General features: G+C 37.2%; 1 protein-coding gene across 1 annotated transcript in view; it reads left to right on the forward strand.

The window, feature by feature from the left end:
• Positions 1 to 13778, forward strand: part of MACROD2 (mono-ADP ribosylhydrolase 2) — a 1066625-nt gene that overhangs the window by 898552 nt on the left and 154295 nt on the right. The window lies entirely within an intron of this gene.

The following is a 13778-nucleotide window of genomic DNA, read 5'->3' on the forward strand; positions in this document are numbered from 1 at the left end:
CTCCAGATATTGTCTGTATATATACCTACATCATTTAAGTTTTTATAGGTCCTCTAAATGATTTATCCTTTGACATTTATTCATATATAAAAAAACATGCAAAATGAAATAAATTTTATTGTATGATAATTAGACCTGTGCAAATCAACATAGGTGATTCAGTTTGAATTGGTACCGAAAGAGGGAATTGTTGGATATGATTGTGTGATAAGAAAGTTGAGGCAAAATGATTCGAGCGGTTAGAAATTTAAAATTCACTCGAAAAATGTTTTATCCATGGGTTAAAATGGAAACATGTGACATATCTGCATCTGCTTCTTTATTTTTGGCAGACTACAATAAAAAAAATAGGAACGGTAGTGTATTTAGAGATCATTAATTACTCCCATATTTAACAGGATACCTTCGAGCACTGCACTACATTTTTAAAGTATTTAACCTGAGTCTTTTTTAAGAGTGAAAAACAGCAAGCAGCATCAAAATTATTCAGCATAGAGCCCAAATTGTTCTGAATCCATGCAAAATGTTTCTCCTTCAGCTTAAAAAAAACACAAAAGCTTTCAAAAACTATAAGTAATAAAACATTATGTTTCTGATGCTTTTCTGGAACATCAAGTTTGGCATCATATTCAAATGTACCCAAGGACATGCTCTTGTGGAGTGCTCCCTCTGATGTTTAAGAGTGACGGGATATCAAGAGGGTTTGGCTTTGATTGTTTTGAAGGAGCTTCAGCCACATTGGCTTGACTGGGATACCAAGCTGGATAGGACACCATAGTAAAGCTAGGTCTATTTGGACAGAAATCAGAAGGATGAGTATTGATTAAAGCTGTAGCATTAGTTTAACTTTGCTATCTTGAGAATATAAGGAAAGTTGGCATAGCAAATTTGACCCTTCATGGGAAAGACACTCTTATCATCTGCAGTATTCAGTTGGGTCTAGATTTATGGCCTGCTGGAAATATTCTTATACTAGACAATATAGCAGTTTAGAGTTTAATTGTTGGATTCTTAATATTCTCTGAGCTTCATTGGTTTCCTGCATTTATGTCATTGCCAGGCTAGGTAGCATCATCATTGTAAATATTCTCTATTAATTGCTTGATCAAGGCAGCAGAAACAGGATGACACAGTAGTATACAACATCATAACAAATAAGCAAGCTATGAGAAAAGTGGCTGGCCCAGAAAAAGTGGACCAAAACTTTAAAGGTTTGTGTGAGAAATTGTTCTTGAAGGATTACCCTTGCACATATGCCTTCATAATTAAGCCATTAGCTTAGGAGTTTATGGATGGCCTTGGAATATTTTAAAATATTCCCCATGGGACATATGGGTTTCTGGAGACTTAAACATGGAGTATTTATCTCTAAATCATTCACCAAGGCAAAGGCTTCTTTTTAATCAAACACAACTCTATTTGCCTGCTTAGAGCAGGCAAAAAAAGTTGTATCATTAAAAGATTATATGTTTAGCATGGCACAGCAGTTTTACAACTAATTAATGTAGTTCTGTATCAAGGCTTATAAAATAAATGCTTAACATGCTATTTGGGCCATATGGAAGTGTGAGGTGCTCATTTCAGATACCTTTAGATGCCTTCAGCAGCAGTTTTGTTTGTATTTAACAGGTTTTTTTTCTGTCTCATTTGATATATATTTATGAGCAGCTAACCTGAGCTTATACCACCTTCTATCGCAAATCATAACTTATTTTGGGATAAACAACCATAATATCAGTGCATATATACTCTTGAAATAGAGTTATATAGGTAAAAGGTATTATTCCTAATAATGGGAATATCTGTGCAGTGTCTTACATAATAAGCTTTCTGTCACTTTGCAGAAGTCTGCCCATTTAACAAAGAATTTATTATTCTCACACAATGGATTTTAAGTTGATTTCTTGGCTCTGAATTCCACTGATTCTATCTCAGTAGAAACTGGAATCAAAGTAAAGTTTAGAAATCTTGCTTGGTTTCTATCATGCAATAACAGCAGCAAGTTCTCTCTTCTGCTGCCTCAAATTCTTTTATTTCAAGAGCTTTGAACAAATGCTTTTTCTTAGAAACCTTCTATATTTGATTTACTAATACTGTCATCCAAAATACCTAAAACTGTACAAGGGATGTTTCCTTTAGCTTAGTTTTTTTTTCCTGTCTCATTTGATACACATTTATGAGCAGCTAATCTGAGATTATACCACCTTCTATCCCAAATCATAACTTATTTTGGGATAAACAACCATATCAATGCATATACTCTTGAAACAGATTTATATATGTAAAATATCTAATCTTTAGATATTTAATATTTAATATCTAATATCTTTGATTTACTAATCAAATATTGAATTTACTAATACTGTCATCCAAAATACCTAAACTGTACAAGGGATGTTTCCTTTAGCATAGATTTCAGTCAGTTCATGTAACAAGTGTTGGCCTGGTAACTACAATACTCATTGTTGACACATCAGAGTTGCCCCAGTCATACAGAATTTAAAAGGTTTGAGGTAAGCATGTATTCTGGACTGATATTTTTGAGTCCTGAAAGCTGAGATGAACTTCCCTTTGGCAACACTAGTACAGGAATATGATATTCCAGGAATGAGTGGGTAAGTGAGAATTTTATTACAGTCACAGATCAGCGTTACAAATAAATTATATTAAAAATAAAAAATAGAGCAGACTAGATGACTAGACTAGATTAGACTAGACTAGACAAAACAGAATTGGTGGTGGGTTCAGTGGTGGGCAGTCAAGGTATGCCTAAATGTATAGGCAGTATAAGAAAATTTGTCTATGTTCAAGAGAGCTAAATCATATTGATCTGAGAACATCTGTATGGAAGAATATTTCTCAGGTGTTTTACTAGGTGTTATAAGTCCTGAGAAAGTGAATGAAGCCCATAGTAATGTTAGCTTGCCAACTAGAAGAGCTGTGAGAGGCAGAGAATTTATTAAAGTGATAAATTGCATTGAATGGCTGGTCAGCATCAGAATGCCAATCACATGATTCAGTCCTTATAGCATTCTCGATATAGACAAATAAAGTTGCAGCATTGAATTACCTGTAATAATGCCAGAGGCTGTTACAAAAAAAAAAAAACAACCACAGAAACTGTCATGGTTCAGAAATCTATAACATTCTTTGAAATCTCATCTCATGACTCTGCTTCAATGGAGTGATTCAGTTGGTCATCGAATAAAAGCAATTGTTTCAAGCTCTCCGCAAGTCTAGTGGTTGTCAGAATTCACCAGGAATAGCAGTTCTCATATTTTCCTCTGGGCACTTTAGGGCACGGTAGACTTATGACATATGATGGTTTTCTAAATTTCCTTCATGGGGAGTCTCTGTGAGTCCACTGACAAATCCATATGTTGGGAATATGAAGGGCCATGTTAAGAAAAACAAGTGAATACTAGAAGAAAGAGTGAGGAGAAAAGAGCAACAGTAAAAAGAAAAGGAAGAAGTAGTACTATAAATCAGGACAAAGAGAAAGGCAAATTGCAAGAGGAGTTAGAATGGTCAGCAGAAATATGAGGATATATCCCAATTTTGGGGTACCCAGTCAGAGAGAAACACAGGTTCAATCATCCTCTGGGAAGGAAACTCATCTTCTTATGATCTAAAGACAAGCTTGACGTAATAGAATAGTTTCTGGTTGAAGAAAATCTAGAGATTTGTTTATTTATTAGGTTTATACAGTCAGCCATCTCAAACACATGACTTTGGCAGCTAGCAATATTAAAAATAATAATAAAGAAACATATACAAAATGTAAAACTCATAGCAGCTGGAAAAATAAATAATAAAAGCCACAATAAACCGTTCAACATAATCAGGAAACTGGATCCATCTCACATCCAGGGCTCCAGACCCACTCCTTATGAAAGACCAACAAAGATGTGGCCAATCTAATCTCTGGAGGGATGATATTCCAGAAAGCAGGTTGCCATGACAAAAAGGCTGCCCACTTGGGCCCTGACAGCCAGCATATCTGGCTGGGATCTGAGGTATGCCCATCCTGCCAAACCAGAGAGAATGGGTAGAATCAAGGAGCAAGAGACAGTCCCATAAAGCAAGCCATAAAAGGCCTTAAATTAAACTTTGGTTTGCACCCTTTGTCACATCAAAAGATCCAGGGTAAACTAGATAGGAAACAGCCTTCCTGTTTCCTATCCAGCTTGCTCTAAAAGAGTGGAATTAATCTGCACCTCTAAAAGTAGAATTCTTTCCCTGCCTCCCTTAAAGCCTGAGAAATTATGGAGGGTTTCTTCTGAGCCTCTTGTCCTTTCCATTATCCATCTGAGGGCTACGTTATTGGACCATTTCTTGGCAGCATCTCTTTGCCCAGGCTCCCATATCATTCTTATATAGTGTTGTAGTCATGCATCTAATCATATGATCAAATAATGATATCCCCCTTTCACAAGTGTACAAGAAATAACAATTGCAAACACTTTCTTTATAGGGCAGTTTCTATTTTAACTTTCATGAAAGTTGCTTTAGTTGTTTCTCTGATGCAGATGGGAAATTATCTCAGAAAAACAACAGGCTAACTGAAATAACCCTTTTCATTTTGTTGAAAGACAGTAGTAGATATATTTCCTCTTTCTGTTTTCCATCAACAAACTCAGGGTAATATTCCTTTCCTATCCTCTCCCCTGTGTTACTGGAAAGAAGCCAATTCAGATATTTTCAGTGAACAGCTTAATTGTTCCAGAGGGACACAATCACAGAAGAGGGAGAAAAAATCTGGCCTGCTGTTTTTCAACTGTGATTCATGTGGACTCTGGCTAAACTGATGACTAACATATATTTATTGCATAAAGTATTTCTATATTACTGGTAGCTCCCCCAAGCTTTTGTCAGATGCTCAGAATCTCTCAAAAATCTTTTAAATCCCTCTTTGACACCATAGGAAGGTTATAGACTTCAGAGAGATTACGTATAATTCACCTTGAGCCAGGGAGCCAAAGAATGATGTTTTCCAGGCTCACCTTTTCCATATATTTTCCCTGATCTCACTCATTAAATCTAGAACATTATTTCATATTGATTTCAAACCCTGCTATACATCTGTTGTGGCCAGCCAGTAGCCAGAAGAACTGGCAGCAGATTCAGACAGTGAGGAGGTTAGGGAGGAACATGGGCCACTCCTGGAGTCTGGGGAAGTCTCTGATGAGGGCTCTATGTTAAAGGCAGAGAGGAGGCCAGGGCCGTGTGCCAGTTATCAGGTGCCTTCAGAGCAGTGACGTGCAGTGAAGAGGAGTGAGGCAGCAGCGGTGGCTCCTCAGGGGCGGTGACAGAAGGGGTTCCGGATGCCTGCGCCATCTCTCGCCCGTCTTCCAGGACTCGCGCAGCACTTTAAAGTGCATGCTGCCGCCCCGTGCCCTGCCATACAGCCCACCGACACTTTAAAGTACCACTTTAAAATGGCCATGGGGCTTGGGGCGGCGGCATGCACTTTAAAGTGCCAGCACGCCTCCCGGCCATAAAGCAGGACATATTTCGCTCTATGGCAGGACGAGGCGGCATGCACTTTAAAGTGCCGGTATGCCTTCCGGCCATTCAGCAACCTGCTGAATGGCTGGAAGGCACGCTGGCACTTTAAAGTGCATGCCGCCTCACCCCGCCATAAAGCGAAGCATCTCCCAGACTAGAGCCTACATTAAACATCAACTTTTTATTTTTAAAAAAATATTTAGCACTAAATAGCAGTAAGCAATGTAAACATATTATTTATTTGGGGTAATGCACATTTTCAACATTTTCAATTTATTCTTTAATATATTGTTATATAAGGAGAAAAAAGGCAAATACCAACGTTTATTCAAAAGTGTGCCAGGTACTTATTTTGTTTAATGGTGAGGGCTGTGTGTCAATGATTGCAAAATCAGAACGTACTTGTGTTAATAATCACTTGGGGGTAATTAATTAATAATAAAAATATGATCTGTATATGACTTAAATTTGTAATTTAGCTTAAATTTGTAATTTCTTTTAGCATTTAATTTAGCTCATGTTTTTAGGGCTGTGCCCCAAATGGAAAATTGTGTGTGTTTTTTGAATCCCTAATAAATATACGATTTCAGAAAGTTGAAACATCTTGGTTGATCCAAAACAAAATCTGGAAAGATCTCACAGGTGAAGGATTCCTCAGTGGGATCTGTTTGCTGGCTTATCTGCCAGTCTTCCCAACACTTCCTTTCTCTGCCTCCGTTAGTTGCCTCAGACAATATTTTTGTGAATTCCGTTGACCCTTATCTACTGATAATTTAGCTTTGACCATTAGTTGGTCAGATTCTTGTGTATAGGTAGCAATAATAAACTCTGTGCTTTGAACTCAGCAAATGCTCCTGGTTATTTGCACCTGACACATCCACTCAGACAGTTTAGAGGGATCCTTTTGAAATTCCCTGTAGTATTCAGAGTTGCGTAATGCCACTAGGACACCTTATTATTTATTCCTAACTCCAAGTCATTGATATAGTTATTAAAATGTGTTTGTCGTAATGCAACTTCTTAAGAAATCCTAACTGTGCATATCTCTCTATTATAAGAAGTGTGCAATTATTTCTACACTTTGTTCTTTACCCAAGAGTCAGGTAATGAGATATGTCCATTGATCTCTTGACTGTTGATTTTGCTCAAGCTACCTTTTGTGAGGGGCTTCATCAAAAACCTTTTGAAAATGCAAGTGCAATCTACTGCTGTACTGTTTACATATGATTGTTAACATTTTTAAAGAATCCTCAACTGCTAATGAGATAGATCTAACCTTTGAAAAAAAATCCATCTTGATTCTTCTTCAGTAAGCCCTGTTCTTACACACTCTATTTACCTTCCCTTGTTTTTATCTATTCTTTTTTCTTTTTTATAAAAGCTAATACATTCGCTCAGTAGATGTTTTTAAATGAATGAACAGGAAGGAATGAAGGTTTAAAGGAGAGGATGAAAACTGCCTCTTCTAATTAGAACTTAGTATTGGTTTTTATCTAAATGCCTACATGGAAAATGAATATGCCCTACAAGTACTGTCTAATCCAAATCACTTAGGGCCTAAGGGTTATTTTTATTTTCCAGTTTCTGAAATAATATTTATAACTGTAGTGGGAGAGGCCAGCCATGAATCTGTTGTAGATGGTTGTTTTAGAAATGCTTAAATGTCTTATTAAAAGGAACAAAGCTTTGCTTGACATCTCTTCAAAAGAAGCAACTGATGAATACATTCAGCCTATTGTAAAACCCTTTTGTGCATGTCAACTGCAAAATGTATTCATTTGGATCTAGCTATACATGGCTCCACCAGGTTTATCTTCTTTTGGATTCTGCACTGCATTTTGTTCCCCCTGATTTTTTTATTGCACAATGTTTATGATACCGGTTGTTACCAGTATGAGAAAGCATGTATACACCTGAAATTTCAATATGTGGAAAGATGATTGCAACCATATTTTCTCAAAGGAGGTAATGGGGAAAGATAATGCAGTTTGGCCAACTTTTTCTGAAGAATCAAAGAGTAAGTGTAAGCTGTTCAAACTTCAGAAGTGGTATGGTAATTCTACTTTCAATCACAGAACTTTACTGTCCTGCTTTGTCCAGATTAATATTCAATAGCCAGTGTTTGTATAGAACAGAACAGCTTGATACGAGCTGACTGAGTAATCAAAAGCATAAGACATAGAAGGCAAGAGGTTGAGAGGTCCAGGAAGCAGGATCAGAAACAGGGAGCCCTGAGACAAACCACAGTGAGAGAGCTTGGAAACAAAGAGTAGAAAGATTGGGAAATAAAGTAAAATCAGCAGAAAATTTCCGGCAAATAAGGTAAAGTAATGGAAAAACTCCAAATCGGGAGCTTAGACTGACAAAATGTGATCATAATAATGAGAAATAATTTTATTTATACTATGAGACCAAATAATAATGAAGCTATAGAAATGAAAGAAATAAAGCAATTAGAAAGATATAAATGTTATATGGCATAGAGAAAATATAAACATAAGCAAAATAAAAATAGAAAACTAAATAAAACAGAACATTTGCTATTGATTCTTCTTATTCCTTTTTTTTTTAGGAAAATAAGCACACAAGGTATTTGTAACAATATGTAACACTTTAAAAAATCTATTCTCATAATGGCCATGGTTATAAGTTTATTTAGTTTGAAGTTTCAAAGAACATCTCAGCGAGATAAGTTTCCTCCTCATAAGACCAGGACAGCCTAACAACAGGGGAGTTAATAAATCTATACACTACACTACATAAAAAGGGCAGCACAATAAAACGGAGATAATAAATTCAATAACTCCCAATTGACGAAGGAATAATTGATTCTGGATTAGATCATGTGTTACTCTCAGATACCTTAAAAGGCAGAGAGTTAAATCTCACCAAAGAGAAAGATTCTACATGTTTGGTAATTTTTTGAGATAAAATATATTCCACCACATGAAACCTACAGAAAATGATGAGGAGAGAGTCATTTGGTCACTGTGAGCATGCTTAGAAAAGTTATTCATGTCAATGCATTTTCCCCCAACTAAATTAAAAAAAATATATTCAGGAAAGTCAGAGTGGTATAAGAATACTTTGTGAAAATTAGTTTGGCCCAAAACCTAATATGGCAAAATCTCATTTGAGTCCCTGTAGAAGAAAGGCTTAATTCCAAATAGAAGACTGACTTGGGCAAATTTTGAGACAATCCATCTTTAGGATTGAGTTCTTTATTGAAGCAAATTTGAGAGCCAAAACTAATTATTTTAATTCTCAAGATATTCATAGCTGCAGGAACATAGTTGCTGCCTCCACTGTCTGCAAAATGCAAGATTGAGTTGACAATCCAATGAGTCCAGTTTATGATAGCTTTTAATATCTCAATCTAAAACAGGGAAAATTGAAAAGTTATTCTTAGATATTTAAAGTCCAAATTTGTTTCATACTGGTTTTGTCTATTTTATGACAATAAATACAACTGACAAACCTTTTAGGTGAAGATCATTACTTTTGTTTTTGATATGACTCTCCAATCCACAATAATATATAGAGTTCCAAACAAATCTATTGTTCCAGGAACTGCTAGAGGTTCTGCCATTTCAATCTGGTTCATCCAGCTTCTATATTCTTTCCCACATAACTGATTTATTTCTTGGTGTTCTCTGAAATTTATTCATCTTACAATTATAAACCACATACTGCTAATTGAAGAAGGGGAGAATGCAAAATAGGACAGCAAAGGAGTAAAATAGGACAAAGAAAATCATGGTTCTAACCAAGAGGCTCTAATCTGTAGATATAGCAGTATCAAGTCCCATGACCTCCCTACGACCTGTTAGATCACACAGATTAGGCCTCCTCCGAGTTCCATCCGCCAGTCAGTGTCGACTGGCAACTACGTGGAGGAGAGCCTTTTCAGTAGTAGCTCCGACCCTTTGGAACGATCTCTCCGTGGAGATTCGCACCCTCACCACCGTCCAGACCTTCCGCACACCCCTCAAGATCTGGCTATCCCGTCAGGCCTGGGGATAAAGATTCTAATCCGTCCCCACCCGAATGATGAATGAATGTTTTGTTCTATTTTAATTTATGTATTGTCTCATGTCTTGTCTTGTATTCCCCTCCCTATAAATTGTAAGCCGCCCTGAGTCCCCTCAGGGAAAAGGGCGGCCTATAAATAATAAACAAATCAAATCAAATCAATGACATCAACTTTAGGTCACATAATTTTATATCAAGCCTAGATGTGTTGAATGGTATGTTATGATAATCATGGACTGTACAAACTCTGTATAAGTACAGATTAGGCGAAACCTGGCTCAAAAACAGTAACTGTGAGAGGGACCTTGGACCCCTAGTGGATGGTCACTTGAATAGGAGCCAGTAGTGTGCAGCACCAGCCAAAAAAGCTAATACAACCCTGGGTTGTATAAACAGAGGCATAGAATCAAGTTTATGTGAAGCAGGCTTCTTTATAAAACTCTAGTAAGACCACACCTGGAGTACTGCAACCTATTTTGGTCACCATGCTACAAAAAAGATTTTTAGACCTTGGAAAAAGTTCAGAGAAGAGCAACTAAGATGATCAAAGGCCTGGAGACTAAAAGATATGAAGAAACAGCTTTAGGATTTGGGTTATAAAGAAAAAAAGAATTAGGGGCGACATGATAGCAGTATTCCAGTATTTGAAGGACTGACACAAAGAAGAGGGGATCAAATTATTCTACAAAGCACCAGAGGGCAGGACAAGAAACAATGGTTGGAATAACCAAAGAGAGAAGCAACCTCAAATTAAGGAGAAACTTCCTAACAGTGAGAACAATTGACCAGTGGAACAGCTTGCCTTCAGAAATTATGAGTGCTCCATCACTGGAAGTTTTTAAGAAAAAACTAGACAGCTACTTCTCTGAAATAATATAGGTTCTCCTCCTTGAGCAAGGGGCTGAACTAGAAGACCTCCAAGGTCCCTTCCAGCTCTATTCTATTCTATCCTATCCTTTATGGGTAATTATTAATCCTGTCCTTTAAAACCATCTGCAAAGAAATATTAATTTTTATATTTTAAAAAACAATCTTAAGAAGTCATAAAATGTTGAATGGGTGGGCATAAAAATCCCAGAAGGTGGTTGTTTAGTAACACAAATGCAACATGCAGACGTTGATAAGGCTAATGTGACTATGAGTTGATAATACCGTAAACTTCCATTCCCCTGGGTTTTATTGCAGTAGCTTTTTTCGTCCATTTGCATTCTTTTTATAAAAAGTACTAACAAACCAATGGAAAATGAACTCATTTCCTAAATGATTCCACTTTGTCTTTCCTTTTTGCTCCTTTTTCTTGACTCTTTTGTGAATGATTTTCTTTGTTCAGCTTCTTCCCTCTGATTTGCATATAAAGACACTTCTAATTATTCTGTGCTGTCAAGATATTCCCTATCTCCGAAAGAATGTGCTGTTTCGCACAATGGATGTGGTTGCATGGTGCTGTGTCAAAGACCAGGGGCATTGGGCTGGCTCTCCAACACTCAGATTGTATTCAGTAGGGAATGACAAATTCTTTCTGCATTATAGAAGTATTATTTTGTATTGTATATGTTCATAAAATGCGAGAGGGGAATGCTTCAACCAGCAATAATATATGTGTTTCTCCTGACTTCCAATAAGCAGGGTTATCCCAAGAAGCTAAGCATTTCTTATAAAGAGCTTAGGCTACAAAAAAAGAGGTCCTGATGTGAATGGTTTGACCTACAAAGCTTCTCCTTAAATACAGACAGCCCAAAACAGTGAAAAAGAGAAATGTAGTGCCTGAGATATAAATGCATCTTACCCCAAACTGTATTCTGGATATCAGCACTACTGGATTGGGGTCGGGGGAGTAAGATTGCAACTGGTGCTTTTTATTATGTGGAAGAATAGATATGAAGATTCTGTTATTTGTTCATATATAAGCCTTTTCAAAAAAATATGATTAAAAAAAGGAATTTAATTTAGCAATAGTAATTAATTGAAATTACCTGCTAAAAATCAAAGACTACCATAATGTATGCACATCTGTTTTGATAGCTTTCCACAACTTTATGTTCTTCAGTTATGTTGGTCTTCCAGTTAAAGGATTCCATGTGGCTGGGAAAGATTGCCTTTAAAAAAAGAGGTTTTTTTACAATCCTCAGATGCATGCAGGTACTTTTCAGTATCCCAATCTTTCATGATGTCCAGTTATCACAGCAACTTTAAACACACACACACACACACACACACACACACACACACACACACAGGATTCTAATATCAAAAAGATCCTACTGACAATTATAACTGTGTATGTTTCATGTGGCCAAGCATGGAAAAATTGTAATAGTCATTGACAAACTACTTATCATTGAGAAAGAGTCTGCGGTTTGGGAAATTCCTTCCTTCCTTCCTTCCTTCCTTCCTTCCTTCCTTCCTATCCATCCATCTATCCATCTGTCTGTCTTGCAGCCTCTTGGTGCCAGAAGAAAGGGGAAAATAGGTCCCACACAGTTTCCCTACTTTTTGTGTGGTCCTGCATAATTATAGAAGAAAAGATATAACCATGTTGGGGGGAATATTTCTTTGTGCATGGACTATGCCCACAATGAAAATATGATATTTATTACTGTTGATATTATTTGCCAGAACTATCAACAAGGACTAGGAGGAAAAGAGGATAGAGTAATAGGACTGGGAGAAAGAGAGTAGAATTTTACTTTGTTTTCCGTTGTTTCTAGAGATGGGGAGAATTACACTTTGGTGCAGATCAGAATAGGCCTGTGAGCCATTGGTTTCCAATGATTGTTCTAGCGACATGGGCAGGCTGTCCGTTTCTAAAGAATTATCATTATGATTTCATTACTGGGTACAAAAATTATGTCAGTGAGTGCACATCTGGAAACTGGATATTCTTGACTAGATTACAATTTAGTTCTTTTAGTCCAGATTGGAAGGCACTGTCTGTTGAAAAACAACATACTTTGAGTACATGTTTACATATGCTGTCATGGTTATACAAGCTTCTGAATCTTTTGTTAAAGCATCCTCTTGGAACGATTTCTGTCAGCTCTTTGCAAAAGCAACATCAAGAGAAATCATCCTTCCTGAAAGGAAGACTTCCTTCAAGGGACAGTCTCCATGGCTACGGATTCATTCCCCTCCCAATTACTGCTCCTTTCCTTTCTTCCTGTTTCTCCTTTCGTGGGTTCTTTAGTTTTATGGCAAATCAACTAGCAAGGAAAAATTTATGCTGCTGAATGAAATGCTTAATAGCGTATTCAGAGACCCTTAATTTACATTTAGATCTTGTCAACTAAATGTATTACCTATTTCTGATTAATAAAACTCCCTAAGGTTAGATTTACTCAGCCTTAGGAAATGCATTTCTCTCATCCTTCACTAACACAGAATAACTTAATATGAAGGAGGAGAAATAGTTGCTAGGCATGCTGTCAGGTTTATGTCCTGTTCCTCCTTTGCACCAGAATTCTGACAGTGGTCTGTACTCACAAAGCATTGTCTCACCAACTGCAGAATAATGCATCTCTAGAGAACCTATTTGTAAGTATGCTACAATGTCAATTACATTCATTCAATGAACAAAACCACATGAAAAGTCTCCCTCTCTCTTTCTGGATAACTAATTGACTATTTATGTGACTTCTGTAAATGCTGTGTCCTATTGTGCAGGTCAATAGGGGGATTCCCCATTGGGGAATTCTGGGAGATGTAATCTCCAATGCAACTGGAAAGCATCAAATTGTGACATGGGTAGCAGAAATGTGAAAGAGCTGTGACTTCCCCTTTGCTTCCTCTACTCTCATTTCCTATCATTAAAAAAGCAGGTTTTATATTCCAGTCTTTTCATAGATCCCCCTCATTCGTACCCTCAGTTCTTACTCAGGAAGAGCTGGAAGAGGCTTCAACCTTTGGCATCAGCAGAATGCTGAAGGTGTAAAGCCAGACCTTCTATGACTGCTTCTTTGGCCCATACAGTGTAGAATAGCAATCTCCAACCTTTCTGGCACCAAGGACCGGTTTCAAAAGAAAACTTGTCTTCCACAGACTGGGGGAGGGGGATGGTTTCACGTGCAACCTAGATCCCGCGCATGCACAGATGAAGCTTCTTGTTCTCCTGCTGCTTGCATGGCCCAGTTTCTAACAGACCACAGACCCATACTGGTCAGTGGCCCACGGGTTGGGGACCCCTGATGTCGAAGACATTGATCAATCTGTTTTCCCAGATAAATACAGAACAAGCTGTTTCA

This window comes from Thamnophis elegans, chromosome 3 (assembly GCF_009769535.1).
Source record: "Thamnophis elegans isolate rThaEle1 chromosome 3, rThaEle1.pri, whole genome shotgun sequence".
Taxonomy (NCBI): domain Eukaryota; kingdom Metazoa; phylum Chordata; class Lepidosauria; order Squamata; family Colubridae; genus Thamnophis; species Thamnophis elegans.